At 50.4% G+C, this 27,935-nt stretch overlaps 1 long non-coding RNA gene across 1 annotated transcript in view; it reads right to left on the reverse strand.

Annotated features, from left to right (window-relative positions):
• Window positions 1-27,935, reverse strand: part of LOC137429323 (uncharacterized) — an 80,685-nt gene that overhangs the window by 42,356 nt on the left and 10,394 nt on the right. The window contains exon 2 of the long non-coding RNA XR_010984884.2: window positions 14,324-14,416. This is a non-coding gene — a long non-coding RNA (uncharacterized LOC137429323). The remainder of the gene's footprint in view (window positions 1-14,323; window positions 14,417-27,935) is intronic.

The raw sequence follows: 27,935 nt of genomic DNA on the forward strand, positions 1-27,935 counted from the left end.
TAGCTAGCATACAGGTCTACCAAGCTAGCTAGCATACAGGTCTACCAAGCTAGCTCGCATACAGGTCTACCAAGCCAGCTAGCATACAGGTCTACCAAGCCAGCTCGCATACAGGTCTACCAAGCCAGCTCGCATACAGGTCTACCAAGCTAGCTAGCATACAGGTCTACCAAGCTAGCTAGCATACAGGTCTACCAAGCTAGCTAGTATACAGGTCTACCAAGCTAGCTAACATACAGGTCTACCAAGCTAGCTAGCATACAGGTCTACCAAGCTAGCTAGCATACAGGTCTACCAAGCTAGCTAGCATACAGGTCTACCAAGCTCGCGAGCATACAGGTCTACCAAGCTAGCTAGCATACAGGTCTACCAAGCTAGCTAGCATACAGGTCTACCAAGCTGGCGAGCATACAGGTCTACCAAGCTAGCTAGCATACAGGTCTACCAAGCTAGCTAGCATACAGGTCTACCAAGCTAGCTAACATACAGGTCTACCAAGCAAGCTAACATACAGGTCTACCAAGCTAGCTAACATACAGGTCTACCAAGCTAGCTAACATACAGGTCTACCAAGCCAGCTAGCATACAGGTCTACCAAGCTAGCTAGCATACAGGTCTACCAAGCTAGCTAGCATACAGGTCTACCAAGGTAGCTAGCAGACAGGTCTACCAGGCTAGCTAGCATACAGGTCTACCAAGCTAGCTAACATACCGGTCTACCAAGCTCGCGAGCATACAGGTTTACCAAGCTCGCTAGCATACAGGTCTACCAAGCCAGCTAGCATACAGGTCTACCAAGCTGACTAGCATACAGGTCTACCAATCCAGCTAGCATACAGGTCTACCAAGCCAGCTAGCATACAGGTCTACCAATCCAGCTTGCATACAGGTCTACCAAGCTAGCTAGCATACAGGTCTACCAAGCTAGCTAGCATACAGGTCTACCAAGCTAGATAGCATACAGGTCTACCAAGCGAGATAGCATCCAGGTCTACCAAGCTAGCAGGCATACAGGTCTACCAAGCTAGCTAGCATACAGGTCTACCAAGCTAGCTAGCATACAGGTCTACCATGCTAGCTAGCATACAGGTCTACCAAGCTAGCTAGCATACAGGTCATCCAAGCTAGCTAGCATACAGGTCTACCAAGCTAGCTAGCATACAGGTCTACCAAGCTAGCTAGCATACAGGTCTACCAAGCCAGCTCGCATACAGGTCTACCAAGCCAGCTAGCATACAGGTCTACCAAGCTAGCTAGCATACAGGTCCACCAAGCTAGCTAGCATACAGGTCTACCAAGCTAGCTAGCATACAGGTCTACCAAGCCAGCTAGCATACAGGTCTACCAAGCCAGTTAGAATACAGGTCTACCAAGCCAGCTAGAATACAGGTCTACCAAGCAAGCTAACATACAGGTCTACCAAGCTAGCTAGCATACAGGTCCACCAAGCTAGCTAGCATACAGGTCTACCAAGCTAGCTAGCATACAGGTCTACCAAGCTAGCTAGCATACAGGTCTACCAAGCTAGCTAACATACAGGTCTACCAAGCTAGCTAGCATACAGGTCTACCAAGCTAGCTAGCAAACAGGTCTACCAAGCTAGCTAGCATACAGGTCTACCAAGCTCGCGAGCATACAGGTCTACCAAGCTAGCTAGCGTACAGGTCTACCAAGCTGGCTAGCATACATGTCTACCAAGCTGGCGAGCATACAGGTCTACCAAGCTAGCTAGCATACAGGTCTACCAAGCTAGCTAGCATACAGGTCTACCAAGCTAGCTAACATACAGGTCTACCAAGCAAGCTAACATACAGGTCTACCAAGCTAGCTAACATACAGGTCTACCAAGCTAGCTAACATACAGGTCTACCAAGCCAGCTAGCATACAGGTCTACCAAGCTAGCTAGCATACAGGTCTACCAAGCTAGCTAGCATACAGGTCTACCAAGGTAGCTAGCATACAGGTCTACCAGGCTAGCTAGCATACAGGTCTACCAAGCTAGCTAGCATACAGGTCTACCAAGCTAGCTAGCATACAGGTCTACCAAGGTAGCTAGCATACAGGTCTACCAGGCTGGCTAGCATACAGGTCTACCAAGCTGGCGAGCATACAGGTCTACCAAGCCAGCTAGCATACAGGTCTACCAAGCCAGCTAGCATACAGGTCTACCAAGCTAGCTAGCATACAGGTCCACCAAGCTAGCTAGCATACAGGTCTACCAAGCTAGCTAGCATACAGGTCTACCAAGCCAGCTAGCATACAGGTCTACCAAGCCAGCTAGAATACAGGTCTACCAAGCTAGCTAGCATACAGGTCTACCAAGCCAGCTAGAATACAGGTCTACCAAGCTAGCTAGCATACAGGTCTACCAAGCTAGCTAGCATACAGGTCTACCAAGCTAGCTAGCATACAGGTCCACCAAGCTAGCTAGCATACAGATCTACCAAGCCAGCTAGCATACAGGTCTACCAAGCTAGCTAGCATACAGGTCTACCAAGCTAGCTAGCATACAGATTACAGGTCTACCAAGATAGCTAGCATACAGGTCTACCAAGCTAGCTCGCATACAGGTCTACCAAGCTAGCTAACATACAGGTCTACCAAGCTAGCTAGCATACAGGTCTACCAAGCTAGCTAGCATACAGGTCTACCAAGCTAGCTCGCATACAGGTCTACCAAGCCAGCTAGCATACAGGTCTACCAAGCCAGCTCGCATACAGGTCTACCAAGCTAGCTCGCATACAGGTCTACCAAGCTAGCTAGCATACAGGTCTACCAAGCTAGCTAGTATACAGGTCTACCAAGCTAGCTAACATACAGGTCTACCAAGCTAGCTAGCATACAGGTCTACCAAGCTAGCTAGCATACAGGTCTACCAAGCTAGCTAGCATACAGGTCTACCAAGCTCGCGAGCATACAGGTCTACCAAGCTAGCTAGCATACAGGTCTACCAAGCTAGCGAGCATACAGGTCTACCAAGCTGGCGAGCATACAGGTCTACCAAGCTAGCTAGCATACAGGTCTACCAAGCTAGCTAGCATACAGGTCTACCAAGCTAGCTCGCATACAGGTCTACCAAGCCAGCTAGCATACAGGTCTACCAAGCCAGCTCGCATACAGGTCTACCAAGCTAGCTCGCATACAGGTCTACCAAGCTAGCTAGCATACAGGTCTACCAAGCTAGCTAGTATACAGGTCTACCAAGCTAGCTAACATACAGGTCTACCAAGCTAGCTAGCATACAGGTCTACCAAGCTAGCTAGCATACAGGTCTACCAAGCTAGCTAGCATACAGGTCTACCAAGCTCGCGAGCATACAGGTCTACCAAGCTAGCTAGCATACAGGTCTACCAAGCTAGCGAGCATACAGGTCTACCAAGCTGGCGAGCATACAGGTCTACCAAGCTAGCTAGCATACAGGTCTACCAAGCTAGCTAGCATACAGGTCTACCAAGCTAGCTAACATACAGGTCTACCAAGCAAGCTAACATACAGGTCTACCAAGCTAGCTAACATTCAGGTCTACCAAGCTAGCTAACATACAGGTCTACCAAGCCAGCTAGCATACAGGTCTACCAAGCTAGCTAGCATACAGGTCTACCAAGCTAGCTAGCATACAGGTCTACCAAGGTAGCTAGCATACAGGTCTACCAGGCTAGCTAGCATACAGGTCTACCAAGCTAGCTAACATACCGGTCTACCAAGCTCGCTAGCATACAGGTTTACCAAGCTCGCTAGCATACAGGCCTACCAAGCCAGCTAGCATACAGGTCTACCAAGCTGACTAGCATACAGGTCTACCAATCCAGCTAGCATACAGGTCTACCAAGCCAGCTAGCATACAGGTCTACCAATCCAGCTAGCATACAGGTCTACCAAGCTAGCTAGCATACAGGTCTACCAAGCTAGATAGCATACAGGTCTACCAAGCGAGATAGCATCCAGGTCTACCAAGCTAGCAGGCATACAGGTCTACCAAGCTAGCTAGCATACAGGTCTACCAAGCTAGCTAGCATACAGGTCTACCAAGCTAGCTAGCATACAGGTCTACCAAGCTAGCTAGCATACAGGTCATCCAAGCTAGCTAGCATACAGGTCTACCAAGCTAGCTAGCATACAGGTCTACCAAGCTAGCTAGCATACAGGTCTACCAAGCCAGCTCACATACAGGTCTACCAAGCCAGCTAGCATACAGGTCTACCAAGCTAGCTAGCATACAGGTCCACCAAGCTAGCTAGCATACAGGTCTACCAAGCTAGCTAGCATACAGGTCTACCAAGCCAGCTAGCATACAGGTCTACCAAGCCAGCTAGAATACAGGTCTACCAAGCTAGCTAGCATACAGGTCTACCAAGCCAGCTAGAATACAGGTCTACCAAGCTAGCTAGCATACAGGTCTACCAAGCTAGCTAGCATACAGGTCTACCAAGCTAGGTAGCATACAGGTCCACCAAGCTAGCTAGCATACAGGTCTACCAAGCTAGCTAGCATACAGGTCTACCAAGCTAGCTAGCATACAGGTCTACCAAGCTAGCTAGCATACAGGTCTACCAAGCTAGCTAACATACAGGTCTACCAAGCTAGCTAGCATACAGGTCTACCAAGCTAGCTAGCATACAGGTCTACCAAGCTAGCTAGCATACAGGTCTACCAAGCTCACGAGCATACAGGTCTACCAAGCTAGCTAGCATACAGGTCTACCAAGCTGGCTAGCATACAGGTCTACCAAGCTGGTGAGCATACAGGTCTACCAAGCTAGCTAGCATACAGGTCTACCAAGCTAGCTAGCATACAGGTCTACCAAGCTAGCTAACATACAGGTCTACCAAGCAAGCTAACATACAGGTCTACCAAGCTAGCTAACATACAGGTCTACCAAGCTAGCTAACATACAGGTCTACCAAGCCAGCTAGCATACAGGTCTACCAAGCTAGCTAGCATACAGGTCTACCAAGCTAGCTAGCATACAGGTCTACCAAGGTAGCTAGCATAGGTCTACCAGGCTAGCTAGCATACAGGTCTACCAAGCTAGCTAACATACCGGTCTACGAAGCTCGCGAGCATACAGGTTTACCAAGCTCGCTAGCATACAGGTCTACCAAGCCAGCTAGCATACAGGTCTACCAAGCTGACTAGCATACAGGTCTTCCAATCCAGCTAGCATACAGGTCTACCAAGCGAGCTAGCATACAGGTCTACCAATCCAGCTAGCATACAGGTCTACCAAGCTAGCTAGCATACAGGTCTACCAAGCTAGATAGCATTCAGGTCGACCAAGCGAGATAGCATCCAGGTCTACCAAGCTAGCAGACATACAGGTCTACCAAGCTAGCTAGCATACAGGTCTACCAAGCTAGCTAGCATACAGGTCTACCAAGCTAGCTAGCATACAGGTCTACCAAGCTAGCTAGCATACAGGTCATCCAAGCTAGCTAGCATACAGGTCTACCAAGCTAGCTAGCATACAGGTCTACCAAGCTAGCTAGCATACAGGTCTACCAAGCCAGCTCGCATACAGGTCTACCAAGCCAGCTAGCATACTGGTCTACCAAGCTAGCTAGCATACAGGTCCACCAAGCTAGCTAGCATACAGGTCTACCAAGCCAGCTAGCATACAGGTCTACCAAGCTAGCTAACATACAGGTCTACCAAGCCAGCTAGCATACAGGTCTACCATGCTAGCTAGCATACAGGTCTACCAAGCCAGCTAGCATACAGGTCTACCATGCTAGCTAGCATACAGGTCTACCAAGCCAGCTAGCATACAGGTCTACCAAGCCAGCTAGCATACAGGTCTACCAAGCCAGCTAGCATACAGGTCTACCATGCTAGCTAGCATACAGGTCTACCAAGCCAGCTAGCATACAGGTCTACCAAGCCAGCTAGCATACAGGTCTACCATGCTAGCTAGCATACAGGTCTACCAAGCCAGCTAGCATACAGGTCTACCAAGCCAGCTAGCATACAGGTCTACCAAGCCAGCTAGCATACAGGTCTACCATGCTAGCTAGCATACAGGTCTACCAAGCCAGCTAGCATACAGGTCTACCAAGCCAGCTAGAATACAGGTCTACCAAGCTAGCTAGCATACAGGTCTACCAAGGCAGCTAGAATACAGGTCTACCAAGCTAGCTAGCATACAGGTCTACCAAGCTAGCTAGCATACAGGTCTACCAAGCTAGCTAGCATACAGGTCCACCAAGCTAGCTAGCATACAGATCTACCAAGCCAGCTCGCATACAGGTCTACCAAGCTAGCTAGCATACAGGTCTACCAAGCTAGCTAGCATACAGATTACAGGTCTACCAAGATAGCTCGCATACAGGTCTACCAAGCTAGCTAACATACAGGTCTACCAAGCTAGCTAGCATACAGGTCTACCAAGCTAGCTAGCATACAGGTCTACCAAGCTAGCTCGCATACAGGTCTACCAAGCCAGCTAGCATACAGGTCTACCAAGCCAGCTCGCATACAGGTCTACCAAGCTAGCTCGCATACAGGTCTACCAAGCTAGCTAACATACAGGTCTACCAAGCAAGCTAACATACAGGTCTACCAAGCTAGCTAACATACAGGTCTACCAAGCTAGCTAACATACAGGTCTACCAAGCCAGCTAGCATACAGGTCTACCAAGCTAGCTAGCATACAGGTCTACCAAGCTAGCTAGCATACAGGTCTACCAAGGTAGCTAGCATACAGGTCTACCAGGCTAGCTAGCATACAGGTCTACCAAGCTAGCTAACATACCGGTCTACCAAGCTCACTAGCATACAGGTTTACCAAGCTCGCTAGCATACAGGTCTACCAAGCCAGCTAGCATACAGGTCTACCAAGCTGACTAGCATACAGGTCTACCAATCCAGCTAGCATACAGGTCTACCAAGCCAGCTAGCATACAGGTCTACCAATCCAGCTAGCATACAGGTCTACCAAGCTAGATAGCATACAGGTCTACCAAGCTAGATAGCATACAGGTCTACCAAGCGAGATAGCTACCAGGTCTACCAAGCTAGCAGGCATACAGGTCTACCAAGCTAGCTAGCATACAGGTCTACCAAGCTAGCTAGCATACAGGTCTACCAAGCTAGCTAGCATACAGGTCTACCAAGCTAGCTAGCATACAGTTCATCCAAGCTAGCTAGCATACAGGTCTACCAAGCTAGCTAGCATACAGGTCTACCAAGCTAGCTAGCATACAGGTCTACCAAGCCAGCTCGCATACAGGTCTACCAAGCCAGCTAGCATACAGGTCTACCAAGCTAGCTAGCATACAGGTCCACCAAGCTAGCTAGCATACAGGTCTACCAAGCTAGCTAGCATACAGGTCTACCAAGCCAGCTAGCATACAGGTCTACCAAGCCAGCTAGAATACAGGTCTACCAAGCTAGCTAGCATACAGGTCTACCAAGCCAGCTAGAATACAGGTCTACCAAGCTAGCTAGCATACAGGTCTACCAAGCGAGCTAGCATACAGGTCTACCAAGCTAGCTAACATACAGGTCTACCAAGCTAGCTAGCATACAGGTCTACCAAGCTAGCTAGCATACAGGTCTACCAAGCTAGCTAGAATACAGGTCTACCAAGCTCGCGAGCATACAGGTCTACCAAGCTAGCTAGCATACAGGTCTACCAAGCTAGCTAGCATACAGGTCTACCAAGCTGGCGAGCATACAGGTCTACCAAGCCTAGCTAGCATACAGGTCTACCAAGCTAGCTAGCATACAGGTCTACCAAGCTAGCTAGCATACAGGTCTACCAAGCCAGCTCGCATACAGGTCTACCAAGCCAGCTAGCATACAGGTCTACCAAGCTAGCTAGCATACAGGTCCACCAAGCTAGCTAGCATACAGGTCTACCAAGCTAGCTAGCATACAGGTCTACCAAGCCAGCTAGCATACAGGTCTACCAAGCCAGCTAGAATACAGGTCTACCAAGCTAGCTAGCATACAGGTCTACCAAGCCAGCTAGAATACAGGTCTACCAAGCTAGCTAGCATACAGGTCTACCAAGCGAGCTAGCATACAGGTCTACCAAGCTAGCTAACATACAGGTCTACCAAGCTAGCTAGCATACAGGTCTACCAAGCTAGCTAGCATACAGGTCTACCAAGCTAGCTAGAATACAGGTCTACCAAGCTCGCGAGCATACAGGTCTACCAAGCTAGCTAGCATACAGGTCTACCAAGCTAGCTAGCATACAGGTCTACCAAGCTGGCGAGCATACAGGTCTACCAAGCCTAGCTAGCATACAGGTCTACCAAGCTAGCTAGCATACAGGTCTACCAAGCTAGCTAGCATACAGGTCTACCAAGCTAGCTAGCATACAGGTCTACCAAGCTAGCTAGCATACAGGTCTACCAAGCTAGCTAGCATACAGGTCTACCAAGCTAGCTAGCATACAGGTCTACCAAGCTAGCTAGCATACAGGTCTACCAAGCTAGCTAGCATACAGGTCTACCAAGCTAGCTAGCATACAGGTCTACCAAGCTAGCTAGCATACAGGTCTACCAAGCTAGCTAGCATACAGGTCTACCAAGCTAGCTAGCATACAGATCTACCAAGCGAGCTCGGTACCGCAGCATCGTTGCCGCTTACTTTCATAGAATTTAAGCTGCTATGAAAGTCAAGAAAACAATTACACAACAAGTACACATACATTCAAAGTACACCGCCCCATGCCAAATAATTAAATATGCTGCAGCGCGGCATTGCCGGGGCGCCTCCGGCGCCCGGCAATACCGCAGTGCAGCTCATTAAGGCTGCATTGGGAGGGAGAGGTGTACACTAATTGATTGATTAATTGTATAATTAAAATCAATAAAAGATTATCACAAAATATTTTCATAATCAATTGGCTAATCGCATAACTAAACCACTAGTGCTTCATCCGAAGATGTATCTTTTAGAAATTTAATTAAATAAGTCATTTATAAAAAATTAAATAATTAATTGATTACTCAATAAATAATTAATCGATTAATCAATAAATAATTAATAGATGAAATGATTAATCAATAAATCAAAAATATCCTTGATAGCCACATCACTTGGTCACTTATGTCCAAATATTAGCTTCCCAGCTCAAAAGGTGCCTGAGATATTGGCCAAATGAGAAAGAAAATAAATAAATGATTAATAATGAAAATAAATAAATAATAATCATAAAAAAATTAAATTGGTAATCAATTTGGTCAGAGAACACATAAACTACCACTATTTCATCAGAATCTGTAACTTAAAAAAAAAATTTTTTTGGGTCATTAATCGAATAATTAAATAATTAATCGATTAATTGATTAATTAATAAATCAAAAATATCCTTTGCAGCCAAATCACCTGGTCATTGGCATGTCCAAATATCAGCGAGAATATTGGCGAGATCTTGGAGACGGCGGCAGGGATTTTCGAAGCTCCACACGGTCTCCACGTTTTTCGAAGTTAAGTCTGTTCACAATTGTATTTTGTCGAAACTGTATTTATCTTTCGGTGTGTGAAGTTATTGTGTGCAACTTTGGTTGTTTCTCGGTGTTTATCTTTCATAAATTGATCGTCTGTTTGCCGTGTCGTGTCTTGAGGCCTTGTACAGTGTGCACTGTACAACCTTGAGGCTTTGTTTTTTATCTCAGCGGTCCGTCTTTTGTGATCCAATAACTTTCGTTCTCTGTATTCCCAGGCTTTTCACCCATAGCCTACCTACTTCCTTGTGTAAATCTCAACTCAAAAAAAAAAAAAAAAAAAAAAAAAAAAACATTTTCCTTCTCTGTTATCATTCGTTTATTCATTCTTATTCGTTCGTTCGTTCTTCGACCACGTGTTTCTCCCCCATTTCCCCAGATAGTTTTCACTCATTAACCTTCAATGTTTACACTTTCCCCTCAAGTTATGTATTCCGTCATATTTTATAACACCTTTTTCTTCTTCTTCTTTAAAAGGCTGCTTTCGACTTGCTCACCAAATCAATTCATCCCAAAAAAAATATCCATCTCCTATAGTGCCTTTTTTCTACATTCCCTAAACTCTCCTGCACTCCATCCTCCATCCAGCGTCCTTAAACGTCTTTTTAACTCGAAGGTCACAAGCAACTCATTTTGCAATAAATGTTCGTTTCCCATAAATCGTACACTTTCAAAAATCCAATCTCACCCCTCCCCTCCAAATCTTCCCCATAACTCCTCCCCTCCAAATCTTCCCCATCACCCCTCCCCTCCAAATCTTCCCCATCACCCATCCCTTTCAAATCTCCCCCCTTGCCCCCTCCCTCCTAAACGACCCCCTCACCCCTCCCCGCCAAGACGCCCCCTCGCCCCTCCCCTCCTAGACTCCTGCCTCAACCCTCCCCTCCAAATCTCCCCCATATCCCATCCCTTTCAAATCCCTCCCCTTGCCCCTTCCCTCCCAAACTTCCCCCTCACCCCTCCCCTTCAAATCTCCCCACCCTCATTGCTTCTCAATTTCCCCCCTCTCACTCCCCCTCCTCAAAGCGTCCTCCCCGCTTCTTCCCCCTTCAAACTCTCACCTCCATCTCCCCCAACCTTCTGCCTCGCTCTTCCCCCTCCTCAAATAACACCTCATTGTGGCTCACCCAATCACCATCAAACCTTTTGTCCGCCCCATCCTTCCCTTTCTCCGAGCTATTCTGAAATCTCTGACACACCTTCAACAGCTCTCCCTACCTCTTCCACCTCTTCCACATCTTACCCTACCCCTCCTCCCCCCTGTTCTGTATCTGATGCTCCCCCTTCCTCTTCATTAACGGTATGGACCTCAAACATCCGGGGCCTTCGTTCAAACTTAACTGATCTCTCCATACAGGTTGCTTCTGTCAAACCAGACGTGATCTGCTTAACAGAAACTTTCCTCCTTTATGATGTCTCTGATTCCATAGTATCTCTCCCGGGCTACTCCCTCCTCCGGTATGATAGACCTGAGCCTCGTCCTGGAGGCGGGGTTGCTATCTTTATCAAAAACTCTCTTCCTCACTCGCCCTGCACTGCACTCTCTCCACCTCACCCCCAGGAATACCTCTGGCTACGGCTTCCCCTTCGCTCCCACCTCTTGTTCATATGTGTGTTGTACCGTCCACCAAACAGTGATGACTCCATCTACATCTCGCTGTCTGATGATATGGACCAACTTCTATCTACTCATCCCAACTCTCTCTTCCTCATATGTGGTGATTTCAACTGTCATCATGCCAGTTGGCTGGGTGTGGGTACCTCTCTCACCAGCCATGGCTCCTCAGCAAAGGACTTCTGCGACTCACTGGGACTGACACAATCTGTCAATTTCCCGACCCGGATCTCAGTCAACGGAACATCTTCTCTTCTGGACTTGGTTATGACTAACTTCCCTGAAAATGTCTGCTGCTCTTCTTCTGCTCCGATCGGATCATCTGATCATGTCCTTGTTAAAGTGGACATCTCTCTGACCATCCTCAGGGAGCCTGCTCAGCGTCGACGAGTCTGGCATTTCACTCAGGCCAACTGGCACGGTCTTCAAGCAGCCATCAATCATCTGGACTGGTCTCCCATCTCTACCACCTCTGACATCAACTCATCCTGGGAATTCTTCCAAAGTAAATTGCTCTCTCTCATGCACAGATTTATCCCATCTCGTCTTCAGTTGTCATACCCTTCCTCCCGTCCATGGTACACGGAATCTTGTGGTGAGGCTGTTGCCCAGAAACAACTTGCCTTCGTCTCCTGGAAAGCAAATCCAACGGAAGGAAATCTCATTTCCTTTCACAAAGCCCGAAACAAGTGTGTGTCCACCCTCAGGAGAGCCAGGAAACAATATCTCTCCATTCTCAAGACCGAACTCTCTTATCTGTCTCCCTCTTCCAAATCCTGGTGGCGTCTGGTCAAATCCGTTTCTGGTGTTTGTTCCCCCTCCATCCCCTCCCTTACCTCAAACGGCTACACAGCTGACTCCGCACGTGAAAAAGCTGAATGCCTCAACTCTGTGTTTGCCTCTAAATCTTGTGTCCCAAACCCATCCCTCTCTGTACCCACAATACCCAGTCGTACCCTGCTGCTCCTGGACTCCGTGTCCTTTCCTCCTGACAAGGTGGAAAAGTTTCTGTCAACCCTCGACTCTGATTCTGCAACTGGACCCGACGGCATCAGCCCACGGGTCCTAAAATCCTGCTCTGCTGCTCTATCTCACCCTCTCTCTGTTCTCTTCACCCTCTCTTTTGCTCAAGGTCAACTGCCATCTGCTTGGAAATCAGCCAACATCACCGCTTTGCACAAAAAAGGTGCAAAAACAGATCCTAGCAACTACAGACCAATCAGCCTTCTCCCAATTATCAGCAAAGTCATGGAATCCATCATTGCTTCGGATATGAAATCTTTCCTCTTCTCCAATGGCTTGATCTCTGATCATCAATTTGGTTTCAGACCAGGTCACTCTACTCTGGACATGCTGCTTCTGCTGTCTCAACAATGGATGGAGGTCCTCAATGCCAAACAGGAAATTAGAGCTGTCTCCCTCGACATATCACGTGCCTTCGACACGGTCTGGCACCCCGCTCTGCTCACCAAACTCTCCTCCTTTGGTATCCATGGAAATCTCCACGCATGGCTGGCGGACTTCCTCTCTAGTCGTCGTCAACGTGTGGCCCTGAATGGGTTTCTCTCATCTCCTCTTCCTGTTCAGGCTGGAGTTCCCCAAGGCAGTGTTCTGGGCCCCGTGCTTTTTCTGGTCTTCATCAATGATCTCTCTGACTCTATCGAAAATCCTCTCTATCTCTTTGCTGATGACTCCACTCTCTGCCGCTCCATTCCTCTTCCCTCAGATCGGCAGTCTGCTGCCTCCTCACTCTCTGAAGACCTGGACAAAATCACAGACTGGTCAAACAAGTGGAACATGTCTTTCAATCCTGACAAATCTCACACTCTTACTATGTCTCTCCGAAAAGATCGACTGGACAACCCTCCCATCTACTTTCTCAACAATCCTCTCCAAGAAGTTCTGTCGCTCAAGATTTTGGGTCTCACTATCTGCCATGATCTTTCTTGGGAAAACCACATTTCCAAGCTGGCCTCCAAAGCCAGTCGCCGACTGGGCATCCTCCGTCGTGCGAAGTCCTTCCTCGGCACACCTGAGCTCCTCACCACATACAAGGCTTTCATCCGCAGCTCAATGGAATACTGTTCTCCCCTATGGGCCGGTGCTCCTGCCTCACACCTAGCTCGGCTTCACGCTGTTGAAACCAAAGCTTTCAGAATTATTGGAATCTCCCGCGATGAAGCTATCTCTGAGGGCCTTTCACTCACTCACCGCAGGCAGGTAGGTGGTCTTTCTGTCTTCTACCGACTCCTCTCCGGCCTTGCACCCCCAGCTCTCTCTGTGCTCTGTCCCCCAAATATTCCTACAGGTCGCACAAGATCTGCCAGCAACCCTCTGATGGTTAAACTGCCGAAATCTCGGCTCTCTGCTCACCTTCACTCTTTCATTCCTCTTTTCTCCCGCCTCTGGAACAAACTCCCTCACTCCCTTCAATCCCACTCCTCCCTCCAGGTCTTTAAAACAGCTGTTCACCACCATCTCTTATCTTCCCCCATCCAAAACCTTGATCTTTTCTACCCCCGCTAATTCACCCCAGATCCACCTTGTTTGAAATTCCAACTTCTTTCCTGGAAGTCCTGGCAGTGTCCATATGTTTTATACCTCTCCCACCGCCCCCTTCCCACGCCCCCCCCCCAAAGCCCTCGCCCTCTCTCAGATCTCTCGATGTCTCCATGTCTCTCGGCCCTGCTCTCAAATGTTGTGTTTGTGTCCTTCCCCCTCTCTCCCCATCTTGTCTACCGCTCCCTATGTTATATGTTTTATGTGTCGGTTTGTCTTTCTGTGTGATTAATGTTCGCTCTTTCACGAGCCTCGACCTTGTATACAAAAAAAAAAAAAAAAAAAAAAAAAAAAAAAAAAGAAGCTTCCTAACTCAAAAGGTGCCTGAGTTAATAATGGTCAGAAGAGAAATGAAATTTAATTAATTAAATAAGTACTTAATTAAACGCTAATAATTAAATAACTCCTCAATTAATTGATTATTCAAAAAACAAAAAATACCGTATTTGACAAAGGACTTGCTCACGACTGTGCCGAAATTTCAGCTTCCTAGCTCAAAGGATGGCTGAGATATCGTCCGGACAACCAAGAAAGAAAACAAACAAACAAGAAACCAGAGTGAAAACTGAGTACTCTCTTTCAGCGTGCGTCACTGCCGAGCCCCCTTTGGTGCCCGGCAATGACGATTTGCAATGCCTGGAGATGGCATAGGAAAGGAGCGGTGTACAATAAGGAGAAAATGAGTTGCTTTACCTCGTCCGTGCTATATCAATCCAAAATATCCACCGTGTCCGCGTCTTGAAAAGCTGCCCAGAGAACCCTCTCGCTCTCTCTGTGTTTTGATCTCTGCAGAGCGCGAAATATTGTCAGTAGCAGTAGGGGAGGGGGGAGGGGTACAGCGAGGGGATTGTCCGCTAGACTCGTTAATCTATCGCAGGTTTCGCGGGCCGCGTCGTTCTCTCGGTCAAATGGCTTCATTTTTTTTTTTTTTTTTTTTACTTAGGTGGCCGTTATTATACCTGGTCCCAAGTAAAGTCTATGTGTGGGAAACACCCTACACAACCCACTGAGGATTTTAAGAAACAAAACATCTTTCACATTTTTCGGTCAAAAAATAAAGCACACATATACAAAAATGGCCACAATTTTTTTTCGCAAGGTTCCCAGCAGGGCAGACCTCTCATTCAGCGGACCTTAATGTCCAAATTAATCGAAACAAGTACAAAAAGTTTTAATTAAAACAAAAGCCGCGTCGATGTTACACAATGCCTAGATGCAGCTGTGCCTATAACGTCGATGTTATCGGCACAGGACATTCCTATTGATTCGATTACTTGATGTTATTTTTGTGCAAAGTGAAAATATATCTCGGCAATTTCCCGTGTGTGGCGACGAATTTTTAATATATCTCGGCATTTTCCCGTCTGTTATTTCAGGCGGTGTATGACTGACCATGCCGCGATTTAAAAAATATATATCTCGGCAATTTCCCGTGTGTGGCGACGAATTTTTAATATATCTCGGCATTTTCCTGTCTGTTATTTCAGGCGGTGTATGACTGACCATGCCGCGATTTAAAAAACTAGGGCATGCCCGTACTATATATAAGCTAGGACGTGCCCGTACGTGGGTGCCCGTTCCTTGCCAAAAAAAAAAAAAAAAAAAAATTTGTGTAGGGGTGTGTGTGTGTAAACATCCTAGGGCGTGCCCGTACGTGGGTGCAAAAAAACATGCGTGCAAACAACAACAACAAAAAAAAACTTTGAAACCACGTGGCAGTAACGACCACAGAACCCCCCCCCCCTCTATTTACATGAATGGTTTGGTCCATTCGCAACGACCACAGAACCCCCCCCTCTATTTACATGCAATGGTTTGGTCCATTCGCAACGCCAAAGCGAACGGCGAACGGCTAAATCGCCATAGCTCGGTAAGTACTTGTCCGATTAATTTCAAACCTTGAAAAGGCACATCCTCGGGTCCCCAGCAATATACCTGGCAAGTTTCAAGTATATCGGACCGGTAGTTGTCGAGAAATCGTTGTCGCATACACACACACACACATACACACACACATACACACACACATACACACAGAGATTAATGGAATTATAGATAGATATATATCTCGGCAATTTCCCGTGTGTGGCGACACGTGAACGAAGCTATGCTCCTCTCTCCACATTATTGTGACGACGTATAAATTAAATATTTCATCGTGACGATTGTCATCAAATGGACGAATTTTTAATACTAGGGCATTGCCCGTACTATAGCTATATCTAAAATTATATCCCCCCCCTCTATTTACATGAAATGGTTTGGTCCAAAGCGAACGGCTTGCGAGTACGGTGACAATCCCCCCCCCCCCCTCTATTTACATGCAATGGTTTGGTCCAAAGCGAACGGCTTCCGGAGTTTGGTAAAGAAATCGCCATCGCGTGCACAAACGCGCAGGAAAGCGAATGAATCACAAATTCGGTTTTATTAGTTTTAAAACATAGTTTAACACCAACATAGTTTGCAAACGTGAAATAAATGAATACGCTCTCAAATGTGCCATCCGAGGCAGAGTGTGTCCTCCACGTTCGGCACACGCGATCGTTCGCTGCTCTCTGATTGGTTGAATCGTTTTTTGGACATAGCTCGGTAAGTAATTGTCCGATTAATATGAAACCTTGAAAAGGCACATCCTCGGGTCCCCAGCAATATACCTGGCAAGTTAAAAGTATATCGGACCCGTGGTTGTCGAGAAACAGCGGTCACAGACAAACAGACGTACAAACGTACAGACGTACAGAGATTACTGGAATTATAGATAGATATCTCGGCATTTTCCCGTCTGTTATTTCAGGCGGTGTATGACTGACCATGCCGCGATTTAAACAAAATATATATATATATCTCGGCATTTTCCCGTCTGTTATTTCGGGCGGTGTATGACTAAGCATGCCGCGATTTAAACAAAATATATATATATCGGCATTTTCCCGTCTGTTATTTCGGGCGGTGTATGACTGAGCATGCCACGATTTAAACAAAATATATATATATATATCTCGGCATTTTCCCGTCTGTTATTTCGGGCGGTGTATGACTGACCATGCCGCGATTTAAACAAAATATATCTCAATGGACTTGAAGTTACAGGCCTTTGAGAATTCATTTCGTTCTATAAAGGGCAACTTTCATCGGATTTTCTTCCCGTTTTTTTTCAACCGAGTCTAAAACTATGTTAGCGACTGTGAAAAATGAAATGATATATCGAATTTGATTTGAAAGAAAACTGTGTGAGAGAGCAAGACACCACGGGCCTACAAAACAGGCCTCAAAGCTATGCGAGTTAATAAAATGGTGGATATTTGTTTATATGAAGCCTCTCCCACAATGGGTGGAGCTATGGTTCCCAGAATGGGTGGAGCTTTGAGGTTTTGTCTTCTCTGCAAGAACAACAAGAACAAGAACAAGAAGAAGAAGAGGAAGGGGGAGAAGAAGAACAACAGCAGAGGGCACTCTATGAGCAGCGTCTGCGACGCGGCTAAAAGCACAAACAAAGAGTATAACATGACATGTCAGGTTCTCTCAAATTTTGGTGACTGCATCCTGGACAACGTACATCACTTTATTTTGCGATCTAATCAAAGATGGCCGACTGATAGACTGGCGGCCATTTTCGTTGTAAAAAAAAAAACCCGATATTCAACACGTCCTCAACCATTTATCGGACATGCATTTACCGATCATGTTCAAACTTGGCACACAGATAATGAATGATGGCTTACATATACCATGTTCAAACTTGGCACACCGATTTTGAATGATGGCTTACATATATCATGTTCAAACTTGGCACACCGATATTGAATGATGGCTTACATATATCATGTTCAAACTTGGCACACCGATATTGAATGATGGCTTACATATATCATGTTCAAACTTGGCATACAGGTAACGAATTATGGCTTACATATATCATGTTCAAACTTGGCACACAGATAATGAATGATGGCTTACATATACCATGTTCAAACTTGGCACACCGATATTGAATGATGGCTTGCATATACCATGTTCAAACTTGGCACACCGATATTGAATGATGGCTTACATATATCATGTTCGAACGTGGCACACCGATATTGAATGATGGCTTACATATATCATGTTCAAACTTGGCACACAGATAATGAATGATGGCTTACATATACCATGTTCAAACTTGGCACACCGATATTCAATGATGGCTTACATATATCATGTTCAAACTTGGCACACAGTTAACGAATGATGGCTTACATATATCATGTTCAAACTTGGCACACAGATAATGAATGATGGCTTACATATATCATGTTCAAACTTGGCACACCGATATTGAATGATGGCTTACATATATCATGTTCAAACTTGGCACACAGTTAACGAATGATGGCTTACATATATCATGTTCAAACTTGGCACACAGATAATGAATGATGGCTTACATATACCATGTTCAAACTTGGCACACCGATATTGAATGATGGCTTACATATACCATGTTCAAACTTGGCACACCGATATTGAATGATGGCTTACATATATCATGTTCAAACTTGGCACACCGAAAATGAATAATGGCTTACATATACCATGTTCAAACTTGGCACACCGATATTGAATGATGGCTTACATATATCATGTTCAAACTTGGCACACAGTTAACGAATGATGGCTTACATATACCATGTTCAAATTTGGCACACCGATATTGAATGATGGCTTACATATATCAAGTTCAAACCTGGCGCACAGTTAACGAATGATGGCTTACATATATCATGTTCAAACTTGGCACACCGATAATGAATGATGGTAAAGCGCGGCGTTACGCGCGCTGCTTGTGAGCAAGGAGGAAGCGGACAAGCGGTAACATATAAACGTCTTTATTGTAAGACTATACTGTAACACTGTACTGTCCCGGGCTGGGCGCCCGGTGTATATCATGAGGCCACGCCTACCCCTGGTGCGTGGCCACCGCCCACTTGGTGCGCGGAATGATGTCACCACGCCAGTGGGCTTTTGTGTCCGCCACACGCGCCCCCCCAGAATTCCCGCGCACCTGGAGGGCCAGTTTGCGGGGCAGACGAATGACCCGGCCGAAGCGCCCCCTGGCGATCGGCGGCGTCCGGGGTGCAGGGATGCCAGGTGGGATGCCCCTGGCTGCCCCTGGGATGGGTGCAGGACCGGGGGGCGGCGTGGCGGCGGGGCTGGGCGGTGCCGGGGGTCCGCCCGCAGGAGGGCGGCCCCGACGTGGGGGTCGGGCCACTGGCGGTGGATGGTCCACATCGAGGTGGGCCGGCTTGAGGCGGTCTACCGAAACGCGGTCAGGAGTACCGCCGATGTCCAGGGTGAAGTGCTTCGCCCCGGTCTCCAGCACGCGGAAAGGCCCGTCGTACGGGGGCCGCAGTGGTGTCCGATGGGCATCGTGGCGGACGAAGACGTACTCCGCCGTGCGAAGCTCCGGGGCGACGTGCGTCGGTGGGTGCCCGTGGCATGCCGTTGGCACCGGGGCGAACCTCTGGGCGGTCTCTTGTAGAGCGGAGCGCTGCTGTGCTGCGGACCATGGTGCCGTGGAGTCGGGGAGGAACTCGCCCGGCACCCGCAGCGGTTGCCCGAAGACCAATTCCGCCGCGGATGCGCGCAGGTCCTCCTTGGGCGCCGTCCGGAGGCCCAGCAGGACCCAGGGGAGCCTGTCGACCCAGCCGCCGTCGCGGAGGGTGGCCCGGAGCGCGGCCTTCAATGAGCGGTGAAATCGCTCACACAGGCCGTTAGCCTGGGGATGGTAGGCCGTGGTTCGGTGCAGCCGGACCCCCAGCCCCTGCGCAACCGCCCCCCAGAGCTCCGAGGTGAACTGGGGGCCGCGGTCGGATGAGATGTCTGAGGGGGCGCCGAACCGGGCGACCCAGGTGGCGATGAAAGCCTGCGCGACATCGGCCGCCGTTGTCGACGCCAAGCGCACGGCCTCCGGCCACCGGGTGGTGCGGTCCACCATGGTGAGGACGTAGGTGAAACCCCGCGAGGGGGGCAGAGGTCCCACCAGGTCCACGTGGACGTGGTCAAACCGGCGTTCCGGCACCGTGAACGGGGCCAACGGGGCCTGGGTGTGCCGGTGCACCTTGGCGCGCTGGCACGCGAGGCACGTCCTGGCCCAGCCGCGGACGGCCTTCCGGAGGCCATGCCAGACGAACTTGTCGGCGATCAGCCTTTGGGAGGCCCTCGCGCCCGGGTGGGACAGGCCGTGGATGGCGTCAAACACCTGGCGCTGCCAGCCCGCGGGCACGATGGGGCGAGGACGCCCGAGGGAGACGTCGCACAAGAGGGCCGCGCCTGCGCCGTCAAACGGCACCTCGGTGACGCGGAGGCCCGTGATGGCGGTCCGCAAGGCCTGGACGTCGGGGTCAGTGGCCTGGTCCGCTGCCATCCGGGCATAGTCGATGCCGAGGTGGACTGCGTGGGCGACGGCCCGGGAAAGGCAATCCGCCACCGGGTTGTCCTTCCCCGCGATGTGCTGGATGTCCGTCGTGTACTCGGACACGGCCGAGAGGTGACGCTGCTGCCGGGCCGACCACGGCTCGGTGACTTTGCCCATCGCAAAGATCAGCGGCTTGTGGTCGACGAAGGCAGTGAACGCCCGGCCCTCGAGCAGATGGCGGAAGTGCCTGACCGCCAAGTGAAGTCCGAGCAACTCGCGGTCGAAGGTACTGTAACGGCGTTCGGGCGGGCGAAGCTGCCGGCTAAAGAACGCCAGCGGTTGCCAAGCTCCACGCACCCATTGCTCATGCACTGCGCCCACCGCGTAGTCCGAGGCATCGGTGGTGAGGGCGATCGGTGCATCGGGCGCCGGGTGCGCGAGCATGGTGGCGTTAGCCAAGGCGAGCTTCGCGCCCGTGAACGCCGTGTCCATCTGCTCGGTCCAGGTAACGTCGCCTTTGCCCGGCTTACCTCGGAGAGCTTCGTGCAGGGGGCGCAGGAGCTGGGCGATACGGGGCAGGAACCGATGGTAAAAGTTCACCATGCCCAGGAACTCCTGCAGCCCTCTGATCGTGCGGGGGCGCGGAAACCCCTTCACCGCCTCCACCTTGGCCGGTAGGGGGACGGCTCCGTGCCTGGTGACACGGTGCCCCAGAAAATCGATTGTGGCGGCGCCGAACCGGCACTTTGCGGGGTTCACAATCAGGCCATGCTGGCCCAGGCGTTCGAAGAGCGTGCGGAGGTGGCGTAGGTGCTCTTCGCGGGACGCGCTGGCGACGAGGATATCGTCCAGGTAAACGTAGACAAAATCCAAGTCGCGCAGGACGCTGTCCATCAGTCGCTGGAACGCCTGAGCCGCATTCTTCAGACCGAAGGGCATGCGCAAGAACTCGAAGAGTCCGAATGGCGTGATGACCGCCGTCTTCGGGACGTCCTCCGGCCTGACGGGGACCTGATGGTAGCCGCGTATGAGGTCCACCTTCGAGAAGAAGGACCTGCCCGCCAAACGGGCGGAAAAGTCCTGAATGTGGGGGACGGGGTAGCGGTCGGGAGTCGTGGCGTCATTGAGACGGCGATAGTCCCCGCACGGTCGCCATCCCCCGCTGGGCTTCGGCACGATGTGCAGCGGCGACGCCCAAGCGCTCTCTGAGCGCCGAACGATGCCGAGTCGCTCCAGGGTAGCGAACTCCGCTTTTGCCACCGCCAGCTTCGTCGGCTCGAGGCGGCGTGCCCGGGCGTAGACCGGTGGCCCGACGGTGGGGATGTGATGGGCCACCCCGTGCTTGACGGCCCCCGCCGAGAAGGTGGGCCGCGTGAGGGCCGGGAAGCCGGCGAGGAGGCGGGTGAATGCGTCCGCTGCCGGAAGCGTACAGACCAACGTGGCCGGAACCTAATCGTTCAGCAAGCCGCTTGGCAAGCCGCTCGTTGAGCTGGGCAACGCACATGCGAGCGAGCTGAACGTCTCGGCCTGGACAAGCCGTCTGCGCTTGACGTCGACCAGGAGCCCATTAGCGCACAGGAAGTCCGCGCCAAGCAGTGCCATGGGCACGTCGGCGGTGACGAACGTCCATCGGAAAACCTGCCCTCCAAACCGCAGAGAGAGGCAGCGTTTTCCGTACGTACGGATGGGCGTCCCGTTCGCGGCAAGCAGCGCGGGGCCCCCACCCGCGGCGTGCTTGTCTGACGTGCCGGCGGGAATGACACTCACCTGCGCTCCCGTGTTGCACAGGTAACGGCGCCTGGAGAAGGTGTCCGTTATGAACAGCAGGCTGTTCGAATGGCCGGCGCTCATCGCCACTATTGAGCGCCGGCCCGGGCGTTTCCCGACCCGTTGAAGGAGCACGGCGGATGACACCGCCGAGCTTCGTGGCCGAACTTGGCATGGAACCAGCACCAGGTGGTGGAGCTGGAGGAGCGCGGCTGGCTCCGCCAGGCCGGTGGAGTTGGCGGGTTTCCCCGCGGTGGCGGTTTTCGCCGCGGCGGTGGGCGGGGCGTGGCGGCGTTCACGAGGTGCGTATCAGCATGCTGCTGAACATCAGCGTGCTGTAGAAGCTGATGCTGTGGAACATGCTGCTGAACATCAGCGTCGAGGGCCGTGACGGCCACGCCGACGCTCGCCCGCATGTCCGAAGCGGCGAAGTACCTGTCCGCCTCGGCCGCCAATGCTCGGGGTTCCGTTAGCTCGGTCCCGGCCAACGCGAGGCGGACCTGCGCTGGAAGTTGGCGCCGGAAAAGCGCCCGGAATAGCGAACCGGGGGCTTCGTCGCCCAACAGTGACAGCATATGGTCCATTCGGACCGACGGGCGCGTCTCACCGAGCTCGGGGAGATCCAGGAGGCGGTCGGCCCGTGCGTCGTCCGTAAGGCCGAACGTGGCTAGGAGTAGCCGCTTGAGTGCCTCGTACTTGTGGCCGTTCGGTGGGTGGCGAAGGACGGACACAACTCGAGCGGCCGTGCCGGGCCCGAGGGAGGCGACGACGTGGCAATAGCGCGTGTCATCGCCGGTGAGGCGCCGAAGCTGAAATTGGGCTTCGGCCTGGACGAACCAGACTTCGGCCTGAGCCTCCCAAAATTCCGGAAGTTTGACGAAGTCGGCCATGGCGATGGCGTCGCGTGTGGAAGGATCGCTCCAGCAGATCCAACGTCGAGGGTCACCAGTAAAGCGCGGCGTTACGCGCGCTGCTTGTGAGCAAGGAGGAAGCGGACAAGCGGTAACATATAAACGTCTTTATTGTAAGACTATACTGTAACACTGTACTGTCCCGGGCTGGGCGCCCGGTGTATATCATGAGGCCACGCCTACCCCTGGTGCGTGGCCACCGCCCACTTGGTGCGCGGAATGATGTCACCACGCCAGTGGGCTTTTGTGTCCGCCACAATGGCTTTCATATACCATGTTCAAACTTGGCACACCGATATTGAATGATGGCTTACATATATCATGTTCAAACTTGGCATACAGATAATGAATGATGGCTGACATATATCATGTTCAAACTTGGCACACAGATAATGAATGATGGCTTACATATACGCCTCACATATCATGATACGTGAGGGTATTCACCGATTTCCACCGTCATATTCACCGATTGCCGTTTGCAGTTTCGTCATCGAACCAGTCCCACCAAATTGCTGTGCACCTTTTGTGGTCCATGCACGTGTCCTAAAGTGGGGAGTAATTTCTTAAAATTTCTCAACTTTTTTTTTAGGACCCCGACCTCCATCTCGTGCGTAGCATGGGTACATCGCTAGTGTTTTTTATCAGACACCGGCATCCCTCCCATGCGTATTATCGGGACATCACTCGTGTTTTTTTTCCACACCCCGGCATCCCTCCCGTGCATAGTATTTGTACCTCGCTAGTGGGTTTTTTTTCCAGACCCCGGCATCCCTCCCGTGCATAGTATGGGTACCTCGCTAGTGTTTTTTTTCCAGACCCCGGCATCCCTCCCATGCATAGTATGGGTACTGAGCTCGTGTTTTTTTTTCCCAGACCCCAGCATCCCTCCCGTGCCTAGTATGGGTACCTGGCTAATGGGTTTTATTTCCAGACCTCGGCATCCCTCCCGTGCATAGTATTTGTACCTCGCTGGTGTTTTTTTTCCAGACCCCGGCATCCCTCCCGTGCATAGTATTTGTACCTCGCTAGTGGTTTTTTTTTCCAGACCCCGGCATCCCTCCCGTGCATAGTATGGGTACCTCGCTAGTGTTTTTTTTCCAGACCCCAGCATCCCTCCCGTGCCTAGTATGGGTACCTGGCTAGTGGGTTTTATTTCCAGACCTCGGCATCCCTCCCGTGCGTAGTATGGGTACCTCGCCAGTGTTTATATTCAGACCCCGGCATCCCTCCCGTGCGTAGTATGGGTACCTTGCGAGTGTTTTTTTCCAGACCCCGGCCTCCCTCCCGTGCATAGTATGGGTACCTTGCTCGTGTTTTTTTTTTCCAGACCCCGGCATCCCTCCCGTGCGTAGTATGGGTACCTCGCCAGTGTTTTTTTTTCCAGACCCCGGCATCCCTCCCGTGCGTAGTATGGGTACCTTGCGAGTGTTTTTTTCCAGACCCCGGCATCCCTCCCGTGCATAGTATGGGTAACTGGCTCGTGTTTTTTTTCAGACCTCGGCCTCCTTCCCGTGCGTAGTATGGGTACCTCGCCAGTGTTTTTTTTTCCAGACCCCGGCATCCCTCCCGTGCGTAGTATTTGTACCTCGCTCGTGTTTTTTTTTCCAGATCCCGGCATCCCTCCCGTGCGTAGTATGGGTACCTCGCGAGTGTTTTTTTTTTGCAGACCCCAGCCTCCCTCCCATGCATAGTATGGGTACCTCGCTTGTGGTTTTTTTTCCAGACCCCGGCATCCCTCCCGTGCTTAGTATGGGTACCTCGCTCGTGTATTTTTTCCCAGACACCGGCATCCCTCCCATACATAGTATGGGTACATAGCTCGTGTTTTTTTTCCAGACCCCAGCATCCCTCCCGTGCATAGCATGGGTACCTCGCTCGTGTTTTTTTTCCAGACCCCGGCCTCTCTCCCGTGCATAGTATGGGTACGTGGCTAGTGTTTTTTTTTTCCAGACCTCGGCATCCCTCCCGTGCGTAGTATGGGTACCTTGCGAGTATTTTTTTCCAGACCCCGGCCTCCCTCCCATGCATAGTATGGGTACCTTGCTCGTGTTGTTTTTTTTCCAGACCCCGGCATCCCTCCCGTGCGTAGTATGGGTACCTCGCTGGTGTTTTTTTCCAGACCCCGGCCTCCCTCCCGTGCATAGTATGGGTACCTTGCTCGTGTTTTTTTTTTCCAGACCCCGGCATCCCTCCCGTGCGTAGTATGGGTACCTCGCTAGTGTTTTTTTTCCAGACCCCGGAATCCCTCCCGTGCATAGTATGGGTACCTCGCTAGTGTTTTTTTTCCAGACCCCGGCCTCTCTCCCGTGCATAGTATGGGTACCTTGCGAGTGTTTTTTTCCAGACCCCGGCCTCCCTCCCGTGCATAGTATGGGTACCTTGCTCTTGTTTTTTTTGAGGCCCGGCATCCCTCCCGTGCATAGTGTGGGTACCTGGCTCGTGTTTTATTTCAGACCTCGGCCTCCTTCCCGTGTGTAGTATGGGTACCTCGCTAGTGTTTTTTTCAAGACCCCAGCATCCCTCCCATGCATAATATTTGTACCTCGCTCATGTTTTTTTTCCAGATCCCGGCATCCCTCCCGTGTGTAGTATGGGTACCTCGCGAGTGTTTTTTTTCCCCAGACACCGGCATCCCTCCCATGCATAGTATGGGTACCTAGCTCGTGTTTTTTTTATCCAGACCCCAGCATCCCTCCCGTGCATAGTATGGGTACCTCGCTCGAGTTTTTATTTTCCAGACCCCGGCATCCCTCCCGTGCATAGTATGGGTACCTGGCTAGTGGGTTTTTTTTCCAGATCCCGGCATCCCTCCCGTGCGTAGTATGGGTACCTCGCGAGTGTTTTTTTTTTGCAGACCCCAGCCTCCCTCCCATGCATAGTATGGGTACCTCGCTTGTGGTTTTTTTTCCAGACCCCGGCATCCCTCCCGTGCTTAGTATGGGTACCTCGCTCGTGTATTTTTTCCCAGACACCGGCATCCCTCCCATACATAGTATGGGTACATAGCTCGTGTTTTTTTTCCAGACCCCAGCATCCCTCCCGTGCATAGCATGGGTACCTCGCTCGTGTTTTTTTTCCAGACCCCGGCCTCTCTCCCGTGCATAGTATGGGTACGTGGCTAGTGTTTTTTTTTTCCAGACCTCGGCATCCCTCCCGTGCGTAGTATGGGTACCTTGCGAGTATTTTTTTCCAGACCCCGGCCTCCCTCCCATGCATAGTATGGGTACCTTGCTCGTGTTGTTTTTTTTCCAGACCCCGGCATCCCTCCCGTGCGTAGTATGGGTACCTCGCTGGTGTTTTTTTCCAGACCCCGGCCTCCCTCCCGTGCATAGTATGGGTACCTTGCTCGTGTTTTTTTTTTCCAGACCCCGGCATCCCTCCCGTGCGTAGTATGGGTACCTCGCTAGTGTTTTTTTTCCAGACCCCGGAATCCCTCCCGTGCATAGTATGGGTACCTCGCTAGTGTTTTTTTTCCAGACCCCGGCCTCTCTCCCGTGCATAGTATGGGTACCTTGCGAGTGTTTTTTTCCAGACCCCGGCCTCCCTCCCGTGCATAGTATGGGTACCTTGCTCTTGTTTTTTTTGAGGCCCGGCATCCCTCCCGTGCATAGTGTGGGTACCTGGCTCGTGTTTTATTTCAGACCTCGGCCTCCTTCCCGTGTGTAGTATGGGTACCTCGCTAGTGTTTTTTTCAAGACCCCAGCATCCCTCCCATGCATAATATTTGTACCTCGCTCATGTTTTTTTTCCAGATCCCGGCATCCCTCCCGTGTGTAGTATGGGTACCTCGCGAGTGTTTTTTTTCCCCAGACACCGGCATCCCTCCCATGCATAGTATGGGTACCTAGCTCGTGTTTTTTTTATCCAGACCCCAGCATCCCTCCCGTGCATAGTATGGGTACCTCGCTCGAGTTTTTATTTTCCAGACCCCGGCATCCCTCCCGTGCATAGTATGGGTACCTGGCTAGTGGGTTTTTTTTCCAGACCTCGGCATCCCTCCCGTGCATGGTATGGGTGCCTCGCTTGTGTTTTTTTTCAGACCCCGGCATCCCTCCCGTGCATGGTATGGGTGCCTCGCTAGTGTTTTTTTTTTCTTCCAGACCTCGGCATCCCTCCCGTGCATGGTATGGGTACCTGGCTATTGTTTTTTTTCCCCAGACCTCGGCATCCCTCCCGTGCATGGTATGGGTGCCTCGCTAGTGTTTTTTTTCAGACCATTGCCTCCCTCCCTCCCTCTCGTGATATATTATAATTAGCCAGCCAACCCCACAAAAAGTGCCGAAAAACTGGTTTGATGGCATCTCTCTGTTACAAGCAAACTAACTACCCAGATGTATTCGTTAGGTATGCGGGATCATCACCTGGGTGGATGTCAGTTTCGTAAGTCGTCATTTCCGGTATAAAATGAGGTCATTCGAAATGGCCGCCATATGGTGATAATATGAAAATACGCATTGTGTGGAGTGAGAGCTTCGTCGACAATGGTCAGTCGGTCGAGTACGCAGCCCTCGCAAACATCTGTAGGCCTAGGCCTCACTAGTCTAGGTTGTTTGATCTTGGGCTTAGAATTATAAATGAAGTGGGTGTAGCTGGCGGAAAACTGAAGTCGGTGTAGATGGCGGAAAAATGAAATCGTTGTACCTGGCTTAAATGAAGTCGGTGTGGCTGGCGGAAAACTGAAGCCGGTGTAGCTGGTGGAAAAAAAGTCGTTGTAGCTGGGGTAAATGATGAGCGGTTTCGAATTCAAAATCCGTTCTGTACAGTACTGTATTGTAATTTATTGATTTTAATCACCAGGTGAAAATAATTTATCGGTCGCGCCAGACCAAAGCAAGATCACGTGAGCAAGATGGCGGATCATGGAAGGGCCAAGATGGTGGATCATGGAAGGGACATTTGAAATGACAACATGAAATTTTGTTCCCAAGGGAATGGGGAATGACAGTGAAATTTTGAATGGATTTACATATACATGCAATTGCCATAGAGGTTCGCTTACGAAGCTCTCTATTATCTCTGTAACATGGTCATTGTCGATTCCATGCCACCCACTGGTGTGTCTGTGTTTGTCCCGAAGATCAGCACGTAGTTGTACTGCTGTGTTTACGATTTCCTCAAGTGGTGTATCTTCCAGAGCCCATGGTTGTTGTGTGTCCTCTGATGCTTGGGAGGAAGAATCTGATTCTTCATTGGCAGCTCTTTGAAGTGTCGAGGCTATGGTCATTGT

The sequence above is a fragment of the Myxine glutinosa genome, chromosome 6 (assembly GCF_964187855.1).
Source record: "Myxine glutinosa chromosome 6, kmMyxGlut1.1, whole genome shotgun sequence".
NCBI lineage: Eukaryota > Metazoa > Chordata > Myxini > Myxiniformes > Myxinidae > Myxine > Myxine glutinosa.